Below are 15,998 nucleotides of genomic sequence, written 5' to 3'. Positions count from 1 at the left end.
TCAAATGCCTTTCCCTGGGCCTTCAACAGTGTCTGAATTTGGAAAAAAAAAAAGAGGAGTGAGGAAAAAATGCCTCAACTCCACACACAAACAGGGTGCTCGGAGGCGCCTGTAACACCCCAAGGCTTGGAGCCAGTCAAGTCAGAAAGGGCCTCTCCAGGAGAGAAAGAAACCTGGCGTGAAAATCAGCCCTCAAATGAGCAGAAAGAGAGAGTCAGGTAATTCCCTCACCGTGCCAAGGTACTACCCGGCCACTGCCGGTACCTTGACTTTTTCTCCAAAGATGCAGGAGATACAAGCAAATAGCCCCCACGGTCCCCTGCATCCCCACCACTCCCCTGGGGCAGGCAGGCTGGCTCAATTAGCTAACAGCAGGGGGAGAAGTTTCCAGGGTCAGAGGACCAGATCAGTCCTCCAGAGGCATCTTTCCCTGGGAACTGGTAGCCAGGGCCCTCCCTGCCCAGCCTGCAACAGGAGTTCAGCAGCGCCCCAGCCATCTGGCAGCAGTCAGTCTATCTGGGCCTTCCCTCTAAATGCATTCTTGCCCAGAGGAGGCATTTCTTGAGCATGTTCTTTTAAGGCAACAGCTTCCACAGAGCACAAAGGGAAAGATGTCACCGACGCCTTGCCCGGGATGTTTGTTTATGCAATCTTTAAATAATTCATCTTTATCCCTATTGAGCCCATCACAGCACGTCAAAAATAAACGTGTCGCCTTGGCCTATTGTTTGCAGCTCAGGATTGTCAAGCGAGAAGAAAATATTACAGAGACGGAGGGAGATACACGCAGGAGTGTGACCTTTAACTGCACTACCTCTAACCAATCTCATCAAATTAAAGCACTGTATATTTTCCTTAATAATCTCTGATTAGGCTGGGGCTATGAGTGGACACGAACACCCGCCATTGCTATGCAGCGGGATGTCTGCTTAGCACCAGCAAAGCGTTTGGGAATAAGTGAGCAAAATGCTTTAATTTGATAGGGTTAGAATCCTGCAGGCTCTGGGGTGAAAGGTCCCCAACAGCTCCGCTCACACTGAATATGCAGAAATAAAAAAGTAAATTGCTTACATCTGCTGCAGGCGGCAGGGAAAACGATCTGATTGGACAGTGCAAGGGCTCTCCATCTCTTTTGGGTTAGAGAGAGGGTTTCAGAGCATCAAAAGCTTGTAATTGGAGTAATTCTGAATTAATGGACACACACACACACACACAACATTTTGAGGCAGCTGTTTGCAGAAGCCTGCCTGTTCAGGAATGCTTACAGATTACAAAGAAGCAACTTTGAGAATAATCCTGCCCGCCCCAAAAGAATCCTAAGTACAGGTTTGAATGCGACAACAGGTAACAAGTATAACATTCTTATCTGGCTCGTCCTTCTGCCACGAAGCCTGGGAGCTATCAGACCTACATATCTCCTCGCCCACTTTGTACATCTTCCTGAAGCCTGTGTGCACCCTGGTTCTCCTTCATGCATAAAAAGATGACTTGGAAAGGGCTTCACCGGGATTCCTAGAAGTTGACACAGAAAGCTCAGGTTTTGCCTTGCTCTGTGATGTGGGATTTCATCTGCGTATTTGATCAATAAGAATCAAAGGCAGGACTCAAGGGCTTTGGGGCACAAGCCGGCTCAGTTTCACTTGGGAAGTCAGGAGGCAGCCTGCCATGTCACCTTGATGCGTTTGCAGGACCACGTTCAAGACCCCACTTCCCTGATCCCGTTAAACCGGCTCGATCTGCAGCTCCGTCTAGTGTTTCATGCTAGGCCGAGGTTGCCGTTTGAACTTTGTTTTCATGTTTTGTATTATTTTTCTTGATTAGCTCCCACCAGCTTACAGATCTAAATACCCCCTCTTAGTCCTGTTGTCGGCAGACTCCTGTCACACACTGAAAGCAATCGTGGCCTCTGCTGGTGGAGCCTAAGTCCCCCCAAGGAGAGGAATTACTGAAAGTGAACCGACTGAGGGAATGCGTCTTGCGAGGCCAACTTTCAAGAGCTATTTCTCAGCCAGGCATTGATCTGGGAAGGCAGCCTTGGCCAGACGAGCACGGAAGCTGAGACGGAGGTTCCCGAATGCCCTTGGATGCCCTCGCCTTATAGGAACAGCCCCAGGCCCCTCTGATATCCTAGGAGTAAATGGGGCTGATGGCCAAAGGCAGATTTTTTTTTTCCATATTCCTATCACTGTCCAGGGTTCTCTGAAATCAACAATAGCCTATTGTTTGCTGTGGAAATGAGGTTGATAGGTTGTATAATGCCGTGAAACTAAAAACAGTATGAATATCAAAATGTATCTATGTGCATGTGTATATATGTATATTTTATATACAAATATATGTACGTACATACACACACACATAATTTTTTAAGGTAGGGAAATCAATAGATGTGACACCAAGCCACACAGAAAGAGGTGTAGGTTTATCCCTCCCCAGCAAACTCCGTGATCCACAGAGACAATGAGTCTTTTTCGTCTCTCAATTGAGGCAGGATGGCTCAGGGTCTGTCATGGAGATGCCGGGAACTGCTTTCTCTTAGAAAGCTTCTCTATAAGCAAAAGTCCTTTCCAAATCTGAGGTTCTGCCTCGACCAAATGGCTGGCTCTGGTCTCTATCATCCTGAAACCTTCTTTGTCTGCTGCGCGCTTCCACAGTCTATTGGAAGGTATTTGTCAACAATTATATGTCTATTAAGGAGTAGTCAATCAGTGTGGGCCCAAACAGCCAGGCCTCCAGGGCCCAGCTATTGATAGGAAACTGTCAATATTCCATGCCTCCTTTTCTCAACAAAACACACAGTCACCTCACCCAAATCATTGTCTGTGGAACATCACAGACCTGGCTTTCCTTGTGCGTGTCTGATTCTCTACTTTCTGAACTAATATTCAGTTTGAATGAATAAAAGCTGTTTAAAAAATCTGAATAAAGGATACTGATTAAAATGCTATTTCAGCTGGGTGGGGGGTAGATATTTAATATAATTAAGAACATTATGGGAGGACTGTGCACGTAGGTGGCTGCAATTACTACTGAAAATTGGAAAACCGGAAGAAAATTAATAAGGGATAGTTTATATTAGTTTGATGGTAATTAATATCTATAAATACTTTCCATTCCACCAACACCAAGTTTAGAGTTATTTACTTAATGTAGGACAAAAGGTTGTGATATCAGTCAATACATTTATTCAATTTACAAATCTTTCTGGGGACTTTGTAATTATCATGGAGGATTTGTCTTTTTCTGAAAGAATAAAGACTGGGAGTTCCATGTGAATGCTTTAAACTGAAGCCCCCAGCCCCTTGCCATCCCAGGCAAAACCACCATGTGGGGGTAGGGGAAGGGAGAAGAAAAGAAAGAAAGAAAAGAAGCCCTAAGTAAGGCTGTATCCTTTGAACAGGCGACCCTCCTGCATCACAGAATACACTAGTCGTCCCAGAACAAAAGACGGCATCAAACCCGCTCCACAAAGACCTCAGACACCCAACAATATTTAAAGCAGATGTAATATTTAGTGTGGCCGCACTATGGAAGATGCACTTTTAAGATTTGTTACAGCCAAGTCTTGTTAAATTTACAAAAACAAATATTTTCTTCCTTCCTTCCAATGTGTTTCTGTGATTCTTTGATTCCTCAATCAGATGGAGAAATTACCATGAGGCAGACATGAGAGCTCAGGGTTCAGGTAACAGGCAAATGAATTCAGAGATAATGCATGATTAAACTTGCCCCTCTAAGTCGAGCCTTCTCTCATTCTATCCCACCTATTTTCACCAAAGCCAAATAATTCAGACAGAGCAAAGAAAGGTCAAAAAGAAACACACATGTCAAGTGAAAGTTTTGGGGAGGGAATGGAGTTAAAGAGACAAAAAAATTTCAAAGCGCTGAAATGAACAGAGATGTTTCAGGTCTTAGGTAGAAAGGCATTTTTTTTTTTTTTTTCTTTTTACAGTCAAAACAGAGTGGATTCGAGGTACACTAATCAAATTACTTATCTTCAGTCTAAAAAGTGTTCCCCATAACAGAGGAAGCTTTTTTGTTGTTGCATTTTATGGCTACAAACTAATGGCTTTTAATGCATATTTAGTTTTACAGGTGCTGTTGATGTTCAAATCTACTTATAGATATTCAAATCTCATCTGCCATATAGATTTAAAGGAGACCTGCAGTTCATTTTGGATGCTCGCTCCAGGAAATTATAGATGGCCTTAACAAAATGTCCCACGAGCATAAATAGTGAAATGGACCAGGTCAGGAACTCACGTATTCTAAGGTCCGTGAGTCGTTACTTCCACAGCAGACAGTCATAGTTGCAAGGGGCAGCTGATCCCGCTTTTGAAAGGTTCATTATGTGTATTTACAAAATAAACAATGCATGCAAGTTCATGATTGTCATCATTAATAATATGCCTCATAGCAAGCCATTAAATAAATATATATAGATGTCTACCGGACCCATCACGCCTTTTTTCCTATATCAGATCCAAAGCTTTGTCTCTGTTGTGTTTTAAAAAAATTACTCTTCATGAGGCTGCAGTGACAACAGAAAGACATTAGTATTTAAAATAACTCACCAGCGTTCAGATGCTCCAATTTTAAATCAAAGAAGTAGGCAAGTGCAGAGTTAGGGCAAGAAGTTGGTCTCATTAGACCCAGGTTTGCAAAGCACAATCACAAACCAGGGTACAAAAATGTTCTCTGTGCTTCAGTAATGAACTACGTCTCACAGGAAAAGGCAAATAAATAAACAAACAAATAACGTGAGCTCTCCTGAGTTAAAACTGAACAAGTTTTTTTGGTGTGAAATGCTTCTATCATGACATTCTCCTCAAATTTTTATTTTATGAGCAGGAAAATATTTGCTTATTGACAAATTCTTTCACATCAAGCTACTGTTAAAAAATGACAGGGATTATCTTTATGAGTTTCAACTCCACAACCTAGAAATCAGTATACAAGTGCCCAACACTCTTAGCAATATCCGTAAGTTGAAGCAAGTTTCTAAGATTTTTAAATTACATATTTTTTAGAGTAGGCATTACTCCATCCTCTCATTAAGTAATAAAAAACTGAAAGTTCAAAAAACTGAAAGCAAAAATAAAAGTATCACCTTCAAGCAATACTCTAATTATAAAAGAATTATATAATAAAAAATTAATGCTTGTCAGAAAAAGCTTGAGTTTTACTTGGCTAATTTTTCTAACATGCAGAAACATTGAAGAAGGAAAAATATGGGGCATATTTTTTATATGTTGTTATCTATGCATATAGGAGGAATGTATATATTTCATGGAGAAAATATTAGCACTATTTGCTAAAATAAAGATCATTTAGTCTGCTTTGATTTTTCTCCTTTAAAAGGGTGGCATAAAGGCTTAATAGGGAACATACATGGATGGCCATTAATTATGCTTATTTTATGGGCCAAAAAGAAACTATTCGGCAGTTGTAGATTAAGTGCATATTATTCTGATGTAGAGCTTTTTGTTGAGTCATAACAAAACTTTTCAGACATTTATTTCATAAATCTTTGTCAAATTTCGATCAGCAGGCAAGCAGCTATGCTGATGGGTAGGCTGGCTCAGAAAGTCGAGGGTCCTGGCAAAGGTCACACAGCCTCTGTGCTGGGAGCCGAGCTTCCAGTTCCCACTTACTGCGCAGAGGACTACGACTTAGTATGTGATTCCCACCAATTAAAATAAAAATGAAAATTAGAGAGAAAGAGAGAGAGAGTGAATGAGAAATTTCACGTGTAAGTAGAGATATTCATTTTCTTGCTTGGTTTTTGTCTAGAAGAGTCATCTTAGAAAACATCTGGCTAAGACACTATCAGGGGCCTCCCAATACTTTGAAATTATCTCCCAGTCCTGAAGAGTCCCCAAATGTTAGCAAATTAAAACAGTTTGTCTCCCTGGGAGCCCAGGGTATGTTTCACCACTTTGAACAAGAGAGGAGTAAGGCAAGCCACGTGTGCTTTAGGACTAACTGCTCTTGAACTCTTTTTGGATGTGGAACCAGCCTAGAATATGTAAATTGAGAGTATAAATACACTGCTCAGAGGTAGGTGGTTATAAGGTGTTGCTATGTTATATACATGTGAATAGCGTGAATGCTATGTTTTTTTAAAAAACCAAAAATTAAACACACACACACATACAAAAAGGGAGGGAGTGAAATGACGTTATCTTCCTCTTCCCAAATTAAAGACCAGTGTGCTTTATTTTCCACATGCTTTGAACACATATCCATTTCTAAAGAATATTTCTCTAGGCTTGCATGCCTAAAACTCCAGGCCCTTTATTATGAAGCTTCCAAAGGTGTCCAGAGGTGGAGCAAATCTCTTGCAGATGAAAATCTCCCAAGCTGAACAATCTATAACAAAATATATTTTGTAAAAATCCTAGGAAAATTGACTTGATTCAGTGCACTTATGAAGAACACTTACTTTTGTTTTAAAATGCAGAGATTTCCAAGTACACAAATGTGCTTATAGAAGGAAGGGAATATTTTTCAACAAATGATTTGTAGAAACATTTTCAATTCTGTAAGGTGTTTTTTTGTTTTATGAAAATTTACATTAAATTTTGGAATTATTTAAAAACAAACTAGACCTTTCATCCTTGTATTTACATACCCATACACATGTGCACGCATGCATACACACACACACACACACACACACACACACACACACACTACGCACACTTCCTTCCATGAATTTTTTGAGGCCAATAAAGAAACATTGGTAGTGTAATATGAAAGTATTTGCCAATTATTCCTGTCCATTTAATTAGAAATTATTATTTCCTGTTTTTCAAATCAGCGATTTTTCTCTGAACAATGGATTAGGACACACCTTCAAACAGTAATTAGAAAAAAAATCATCTACTTCCAGAATATTTAAGGGTGAAATTCCAGATGCTACTGGCAAAATTCACGGTATCTTACCGCCATCTACTGGTCATTGTTTAAATGCAACGATTTAAAGGTACAGGTTTAAATTTATAGAATTAAAAGAAATTTAGAACCAAAAGCTTTGAAAAGAACTTTGAAAACTCTACTGGAACCACTCATTACTTTGAAGATTGCTCCAAATGTTTGAAAATGCTTTCTTAAATTGAGCAGAACTCTATGTACTTATAACTACCACCTCCCACGCTTCCCTTTAACTTCTGAAGCTCTAATGAGATTGTCTATTCAGTTCCCTTTAACCCTTCAGAATTCTGAAGGGAGGACTCAAGTCCTTTCTTCCCCTCACCACCGCAACAAACACACCCAATCTCATCTCCAAACTTCTTTCCTTTACCAGCTCCAAGCATGAACGGTTTCAAGTTCCACTGCAAGCCAAATGACCATCCTTTAAACATACATCTCTTCATGTATTTTTCTCTTTAAAGGTTACATCTGCAAGACAACACTATGCAAAACAGGTGGATCACCTCGCTTGCTCTGCATATTCTACCTTTGTCAATGCCACCAAAGAGCACAGTAAGATATCCTGGCAGCCACAAACACCACGGAATGATTTGTACTCAAGAAATCTCCCAGTTCTTTTCTGTCTGTGTTGCTTGCTGCTAAGCCAGGCCTTCCTAATAGACTTTGCATTTGTTTTCTTAACTAAGGAGACATCCTTACATTCATCCATGACATATATTCATCTTAAAAATGGCCCATGGTTCCAGCCTGCCAAAGCATTTTTGTATCCTTTTACCAGTATATTTTCCAATGTTGTCATGGTCAAGCATTTGTTATTTAGCAATCTTATTATTTAATTAGCATAACACCAACTGCTCCCTCTCAATCCGTTTCTATATTTCTATAGATGCCTTCCAGTTTGATCAGGTACCTTATGGAAAAGTTTCAAGGATGTCATTCATGTGCTTAGCACAGTGCCTAGCACATTATAAAACCTTAACAAGTGATAGCTATTCTTATGATGATCGTTAATAAAAATAATTAGTACAGACATATGATATAAATGTAACCCTTGACATAAATACCCATTATGTTTGTATCTGTTGTAATGATAAAGTCATTCAGTCAGTTACAATTCCTAACTTGAAGCCCATCTTTTTCCTTTTCTAATCTTCACAATTCCTCACAAACAGGCAAATGATTAAACCTCTTCTCCAGCAGGAGACTCAACTCCTAGAGGATAATTTGTCTTCACCAGAAGCCTCAGCACCTTGGGGCAATTGGGGATTCACTCGCAGAGTCCCTTTCCTACTGCACCCCAGCGTGGCTTCCTGTATAGTCCCAACATGTATTCTTTCTATTGGAAAAAAAAAAAGGTTCTAAATCAAACAGAAGGTGAAAAGGTTCTAAATCAAACAGAAGGTGAAGCAAAAGAGCAGGGGATGGCGTCTCCCTCGGCTCTGTGCCCGTCGCTGGGACCACACGCACTGGGCCGGGGCCGCTCCTCCCTGTGGTCCCCACTCTTGCTCTGACTGTAACCAGAGCGTGTCAGTGACACTTCTGTCCCTGAGCCTTGCGAGTTTCAGGTCATTCCGGGACTGGCATGGACTGACACAGTTCCCGTATCCATCCCCGGCTTTCTGCTGTTTAGAATGACCCAGAATGGATCTATTTAGGCCAGGACTGTTCCATTTTAATAGAGCCCTGTATGTACTGGGGGTCCAATAACCCACTTTCTAAATCCTGAAAATTTTGCCAAAATAGTATCTACTAAACCACAATATCTCTCTCTATATATATGTATGTATGTTAACTTCTTTCCAAAAAATGTTAGGTTCTGGAATGTCAAATTTTTATGGCAAAATTGTAAAAGATGATGGAGACAGACATTAGCTAAACAGACACCAAGAAAGATTAATACAAAGAGCTTCCTTGTCTGTGGTTAGGAGTTCTGTTAGAACCATCACCCGTTCTCCTGACTTCTAGGTTTCTAAACCACTGAAACTGGGAGTCTATATGGAAATTCTGACTCTGACCAATATTTTAGACAGCAGGACGCTGCAGACCAGATACACGGGACCCTGCTAACAGCGACGCGGTGCTGAGATTAGAGTAGAAAGGGCAGCAGAGGCACCTGAGCAGTGCCCCGTGTGCCCTTTCCTGCTTTGGTCTCCCACCACAAGGGCACGCATTTAAGCACAATCGTCCTGCAGGATTCTCCTCGACCACTGATTCTCTTTTCCTCATCTCGAAGCTTCTCAAAACCACAGCCTCGTCCACGGTCTCCAGTCTCTTCTCTCTCCATTTTCTCTCTCTACCTATTCCCTTTCAGATTTTCTTTCACTGAAGTTTCATTTTTAAATAAATGTTTAATGATATCAAAGTATAAATTGAAATATATTTTAAAAAAGCAATTAGTATAAAGGGCTCACAGTGTAATCAAGATCTGAGCACCCTGGCTCACCCCTGGTCTATTCCCCAGAACTCTTTTAGCTCCTTTCCTTCTTTTTGTGATGATTCTATAACTTCTAAAGAGCTGCCTATACTGCTATTTATTGGTTTATGTACTTAAAACATTATCTATTGAATTGTGTCATTTTTTTTTTTAATCTCCCATCTTCATTCAAACAGAAGCTTGGTGAGAGCAAGCCCTTGGTCCATTGTGTTCACTGTTCTATTTGTGATACATTTGCAACTGGAATTTCATTGTATCTTTTCCATTTTTCTCAGAGAAGCAGCAGCCTGAAAACTTTCGAAGCTGATTGCCTTACTGTCATCAGAATATCTAATGAAATATGATAAGCACTTTTGCCTGAAGTGCTTATTAAACTAACCCTCTCCACCTCATCTCTCACCTTTACCCACTCCAGTATTCTTGGGCTTCCCTGTGGCTCAGCTGGTAAAGAATCTGCCTGCAATGTGGGAGACCTGGGTTTGACTCCTGGGTTGGGAATATCCCTAGAGAAGGGAAAGGCTACCACTCCAGTACTGTGGCCTGGAGAATTCCATGGACTTTATAGTCCATGGGGTCACAAAGAGTCAGACATGACTGAGTGACTTTCACTTTCACTTCACCTCATCAGCCATCAGGATCTCCATGTTTATTCCAGGGGAGAAAAAGTGAGCAAAGGCAAGTTTTTTCTACCATTACATCATTCATAACTGAGATTACTCAGTTTTTCTGGCTTCAAAGTTAATTTTCTATGTCTTAATTTGTAGAAGAAAAAGTAGATTACTATGACACCACATTTCAAGTTTCAAAAACATTAACTTGGATTACTGGAAATAAGCTACACAGGCATCAATCAAAGCTGATCCAAAGATCTTCCTTGCTCAAGGAGGATCTTTGTACAGAAATATTTTTTAAGACTCCTTTTGAAATCAAAACCAAAGAGATTCCCATCAGCTCTGAACTGTGTAGGTGATTCTGTTGGGAAACACCGGCTTGCTCTCGCACTTGCTTGTTTGTGGGTGAAGAGACTCAGAGAAGGGGCTGGGGCACTGCTCATCCTTCACTTCTCCCTAATGTTCTTCCCTGCAGGGCATGTAGCCTGCAGACCACACACCTGCACTCACGTGTGCCCCAGGCACACACCCAGGTACAGGCAGGATCCCAATACATATAGACAGATGACATACACTGCATCTGTTTAAAAAGTCAGATTTGTTTTGTTTTAGTAAGAGTAAAGAGAACTAACCAGTGAGAAACGAGAGTATATACACATAGACACGGGTTTACGCCTGCATGCATAAGCATGCACAAACATGCACTCCTACGTACAGTTTATGACTCAGCAGAAATTGTGGCTTGAATAGGAGAAACCATGATCTGTGTGAAACATTTGAAAAAAAGTAAGCACTTGAACTGTTAAGGGGGTTGTTTTCCTTATGACCATGCCTCCCCCAGTGACTGGCACATGACGGCTTCCCATGTAAAGTTGCCTTCCCTGTATTTCTTTCTAGAAAAGTGAAAATGTTAGTTGCTCAGTTGTGTCCAACTCTTTGTGACCCAATGGACTGTAGCCCACTAGGCTCCTCTGTCCGTGGGATTCTCCGGGCAAGAATACTGGAGTGGGTTCCCATTTCCTTCTCCAGGGGAGCTTCCTGTCCCAGAGATCGAACCTGCTTCCCCGGCATTGCAGGCACATTCTTTACTGTCTGAGCCACCAGAGAAGCCCTTCTTTATAGAAAAGCCGTTTCTTTCGTCCCTGCTTTCAGGTATCACACACGTCTTGTTTTGTTTTAGGGGGCCCAATATATTAAAATTAATCACGACTTTAGGCATAACTATCTAAACTTGAGATTTTCCAAAATACAATCTCCCTGACTCGGATCTCAGCCTGTCCAGCAGGTGCCTTCAGTCCCTTGCAGTAGAGGCAGGAAGCACTCAGAGCAGGTGCAGATGCCCTGAGCACCGGCCATGTGCTGGTACCCTGCCTCGGAGCACACGTGGGAGCAGAAAGACCAGGGTTCACGTTGCCCCTCAACACTGTGTCTGTGTCCTGGGGTGTCCTCTCTCTCTAAACCATACTTGTGACATCTCTGATAAAATAATGAGGAGTAAAAGAAATGTTGTGTGTGAAACAACACAATGCCTCACACTTGGTAAGTTCACCAACAATATTAGCAGTCATGGTCTTCTCAGGTCAACAGTTCATTTCTGGGTGTTGTCACTGATTGATATTCTTCTTTTCTATGTCAGTATGAAGCTTGACTTACTTGAATCTAGGGAATTGACAAGAGGGGGGAGATCAAATGCCATAAGATGTGCGAAGGTGTTATTTCATCACATAGCAATGAGCGAACGTAACTGTTTGGAATTAAAAGTAGATATTGTAAAGCAGATGTTTCCTGGTGTCCTTTATTTTCAAAACTTCGTTGATACTGTGGGAAATATCTGATCTCTCATTTTACAGGGGAGGAAGCTATGGAAAGAATTGCTGCTGGCTCATCATGACTCAGATGCTAAGTCAGAGGAGGCCAGTGAGATAGAGAAAGATGGAGGTGATCTTGTTCAGTCTCCTAATTTTCAGTAACAAAGAAATGAAGCCCAAAGATCTCAAGATCCATCCACTTTGTTTGTCTGTTGAATGTTCAAAAAATTTTACATGGTAATTAAACTTCAATATAATTTTTCATCTTCAAAAATGATAATACCCAATGTTAGTGAGGATTTGGAAATTTTCCTAGAAAACCATTCATTCTCATAGATCCTTAGTGGAAGGGAAATGCCAGTTTTTCCTAAATGCAGTTTGGCAACATGTTCCAAGGACTCCAATGTGTACTTCCCCTTGAATCATATAATTCTATTAATATAAATTTATAGAAAAAGAATAGTTAGACATAAACAAGGATTTGCATTCAAAGATGATTTCTATTGAATTATTGAAAAAATAGGAAAGGCAAGATACCTATCTAACACAAAGGGTATTTGTAGCACATCCTTATGATAAAATACTTCACAGCCAAAATATAGCATAAAATATCATTTTTTAAATAATAGAATTTTATGGTATTTTGTCAACAGTGGAAAGGAAATCACAAAATAATGTCTCATATGATTTCTGTTTTGTTGAAAAATAATGTAATATTTTTATAAACACCAAAATGTAATCCTTTATAGAAAGATTTAAAGACTTGTTTCTTCTCTTTTGATATATGTTCCAGATCTTCTCTGATAAACCGATACAATTTTCAATCAGAAAAATATTACTAAATAGAAAATATAAACATACACTATTTTAGGCTAAGAAGTCAATTGGGAACCAGCTTAAGTGCTACATGGGGAAACAGCAGAGTGATGGGAAAAAGCTGGGTGGAGGCTTCACTTTAGATTTTTGGAATAAAGCCAACACAATCCTCTATTTAAAATTATGGCCAAATTTTAAGAGCTCCTTATCCTTCTCAGTCTCTCTTCCTTCATAGACTGCAGCTGTCTTCGGAAACCTATGAGCAATTAAAATGTGGCCTGTGGATGAGTTTCCACATTTTGATAAATACATGTTGATAAAGGCAGACAGAGACATGAGTATGGGTTTCTTGTGAAAATAATCCTCTCCAAATACGCTGTAGTGTTCCCTGTAACTACGCATTTATGGTAGATTGCTAATATACTTTTGATTAAGAACAATATTTGTACCATATATCATCCACTTAAAAAAAAAGAAAAAAAGGTCTGGCCGCAGAAGGCAAACCTACATAGAAACCTTGCCCTTGGTTGGTGTGGATTAGAAGCCCTGTCTCCAACCCTGGGGGTGGAGTCAGCAGTGCTCCAAAAGCCAGAGCAAGAAAGCAGTTTCTAACGCATCAGGAATCCCAGAACCTCCAAATGAGTCACTATTTTAGCCTAAGCAATCCCTGTGAAATCTCTGTCTCCAAATTATCAAAGTAAAGTCTTTGATGAAATAACAAAGTCAAACTTAGCCCAACATGTCTTAAAGGTGCAGAGTGCCTGTGGCCTGGGGAGAGGTTAGGGGGCCGGAAAATGGTAAACAAAGGGCATCTTGTCAAGGTAACAGGGTATGTCAATGAAATTTCAGGGGAAACACTGAGATAATAGGTCTTCCAAAGGGATGTCCAAAGTGATCTTCCCAAGTGACGTCTCAGACTTGGATGCAATGTTTTCAAAAAGGTAGTCAAAAATTGGTTATAAGAATATTGAACGCCTCCCCTACAGGGAGTATGTAAAAGGACCTGGAGCATTTCTGAATCTGACCAACCCGGGGCTGGGGGATAAAATGCAGGATGCCCAATTAACTTTGCATTTCAGACACATATAGAATATTTTTAGCATAAGCATGCCCCCAAATTTTAGCATAAGCATGCCCTCATTCACAATGAATTTTAGATAGACATAAACTAAGTTTCCCTTGTTTATCTAAAATTCATTGTGAATGAGCATCTTCTTTTTCATTTTCCCTCTAAATTTGGCAACTCTTTGTCAACACCTCAGGCAGAAAGGTATTCCAATAGCCCAACTCAGGCACCTTACGTGGGTCTAGAGAACATAAATGCACACTGTCTGAGGGCACATAGTGGCTTCTCTGGTGGCAAAACCTGGAGGAGGCAGATGCTGCTTGCTACAGGCTTACACTCCCAGAGTTTGTCGGGAGAAGGGGCGCTTGAATATTTTCTGTGGTCCCGACGTGAACCGCACAGGAAAAAGAGCTGGGCTCACCTTACAGCCATCCCAGAGGACGGCCTGGGAAGACAGAGCTTCAGCAGAAGCTGACGGGGGCTAGAAAGGAGTTGCAAGTGACCAGCGGGAACTGGGAGGGATTTGCTCATCAAGAGAACTTCAGGTGAGAGATGCCCAGGATCCTGGTGTGTACACACTCACGTGCGTGTGCACACACACACACAGAGGCAGGAGAGAGAAAAAGAGAGGGAAGACAGAGAGCAAAAGAGAAAGGGAGCAATCTCAGAAGAGAAGGTTAGTTTTTAAATAAATGTCAAGTAAAGAGTACAGAGCTTGCCCTGTAGAACAACTCCAGGAAGCAAAGAGGCTTCCTTGTTTCCCTTCAGTGTTTTCCTCGCCTTGTAGGTTTTGTATGCCAGGCTGAGAAAGATAGGGAGGAAGCATCCGATGAAGAAGTCAGGCAGCAACCCCCCATTCATCCACCCAGCAGCCAGCATACAGAGACAGAGTTGGAAGACAGAAGCAATGACGAAGAGAGGATATTTTCTTCTTCTTAATAGGACTAGACATTTAAATTGTTCCACTGAAGCAATGTTTTGTGACTTGAGTGGTGAATCTGATGGTGATGAGGAAAGTCCGGGATGAACCTTGGATCAACTATTGAGAGTGGATTTGAAGGTAAATGAAAGACAAATCAAATATAGCTGCTTTACAGTTGCACCCATGAGTCCTGCTTGTTAATGTAAGGACTTCATTAATTTTTTTTTATTAAGGTTTATGTGTATCATTGGGGCTTCCCAGGTGGTTAAGTGGGAAAGAATCTGCCTGCCAATGCAGAAGACGCAGGTTCAATCCTGGGCCAGAAAAATCCCTTGGAGAAGGAAATGGCAACCCACTACAGTATTCTTGCCTGGAAAATTCCATGGACTGAGGAGCCTGGCTGGGCTACAGCCCATGGGGTCACAGAGTTGGACACGACTTAGCAACTAAACAACAACATGTATCATTAGAAAAGTCATTATTTAGAGGTTACTTTTTGTTATTACTTTAAATGTCAAGCTCAGAATAAGGTAACCAGTGATTTAAAAAAAATATATCTTGGGTTTGGACGCAGGTAACATGAAATGGAAAAAAAAAAAAAAATGGTTGCATAAATACCAGATTGGTTAACACTGAGCTCTTCCCTGTTAGTGTAACTATTTGCAGAAAAAGTTGCATTTTACTTCAGGAAGGGTTTGCACTCAAAACTTCACCCAGAAATCTGAGGGGAATGGAACTGAATGTTCTTTGACCCCACGCTGTGTATGCTATGTCTCAACTTATTACCACAACAACCCGTTGGATTGGCCATGATTCCCAATTTACAGAGGCAAAAACTGAGGCCCTGAGAAGCTTACTCAGCTACTAGGGCATGAAGCCAAGATCCAAGGCCTGTGAAAGTCTTTGAATGCTCTGTCCAACAGCCCTGCTCAGGTCATCTTAGCTACAGGAACGGAGCACTATGGCGTGAGCACAGCTCCCCTACATGGACCAGCTGGAGAGGTTTCACCTGCACAACTTTCCATCGGTCTCTGGCTCTAGTGAGACTAACTCTCAGAAGTGCTACTGCATGAATGACCTTCTCTCCAGGTCACGCAGTCCATGAATTTGTGGCACTGCCCCCCACAAAGAGGTTCCTAAGATGTCATAGTTCATGGCAGAGTAGGGTGCAGAATCTGTCCTGGCTCCTGAACCTCGAAGAGTGGACACAAAGCAGTGGCCAAGACTACACTACCTTTATCCCACTCACCTTCTAACCAAGTGAGGAAGGGTGGTGGCTGAGGCCCCATTTCTGTGGGGCCTCCACCTCTTCGTCCAAGAATGAAGTGGTCAGGCTCTGTGTTCTCAAAGTCATACCTGCCAGAGAGCTTATGCTGTTCCTCTCCTCAGAGCACCGGAAAGATCC

Source organism: Bos indicus, chromosome 21 (genome assembly GCF_029378745.1).
Source record: "Bos indicus isolate NIAB-ARS_2022 breed Sahiwal x Tharparkar chromosome 21, NIAB-ARS_B.indTharparkar_mat_pri_1.0, whole genome shotgun sequence".
NCBI classification, from domain to species: Eukaryota; Metazoa; Chordata; class Mammalia; order Artiodactyla; family Bovidae; genus Bos; species Bos indicus.
The sequence above is the reverse complement of the archived record's forward strand: the minus strand, read 5'-3'. Positions refer to the sequence as shown.